We start from the raw sequence: 648 nt of genomic DNA, 5'->3' as shown, positions 1-648 counted from the left end.
GGTCAGCTGCCAAGGAACTTTATTTCCATGGAAACTACCTCACATGGAAGTGGGCAAAAAATACATAGAAAGCTATCTTCCATGAGGAAATGTCTCCCATGACATTCCTTGATGTCCCATGGCTGAAGGGAACGATCATGGGATTTCTGGACTGGGGAACTGGTCTTGAGTCCTTGTTGAATGTCCTTGCTGCTGTCACTTGATGTTGCTGCTGGAATGGTCGAGTCTTGCTGCTCTTGGATTGGCCCAAGGGTAAACGTCAGCAACCGTTTGCTAAATAGGTCTACCCTGGGTGCTAGTCACTCACTTCGATCACACCGGTCTGCGGTGTGGTGCGGTGGTGAAGCAGGCAGCAATGTAGCTTCTCATCTCGGGAACTCGGGTTCGACTCCTGACTTGGCTGTTGCGTTCTTGGGCTTGGCAGCCTTCTAAGGCTACCTATGGCTTGTTCTCCATATTCAGATCTGTGGAGTTTGTGGGGTTTATGAAAGGAATTGAAAGTGTAGTTTACGACTCGGGCTTCTTGTGCTTGTCCTTGCACTCCCATGTGAGCCTTCTGTGAGTGCCTTGATGTTCACCATGTCTGCATCGTTGGATAGGTAACAAATCCTCACAAAACTGCATTCACACTTGAAGAATGAAGAACTT

The sequence above is a fragment of the Frankliniella occidentalis genome, unplaced genomic scaffold (genome assembly GCF_000697945.3).
Source record: "Frankliniella occidentalis isolate FOCC.00 unplaced genomic scaffold, Focc_3.1 Scaffold526, whole genome shotgun sequence".
NCBI lineage: Eukaryota > Metazoa > Arthropoda > Insecta > Thysanoptera > Thripidae > Frankliniella > Frankliniella occidentalis.
This window is presented reverse-complemented; position numbering follows the sequence as displayed.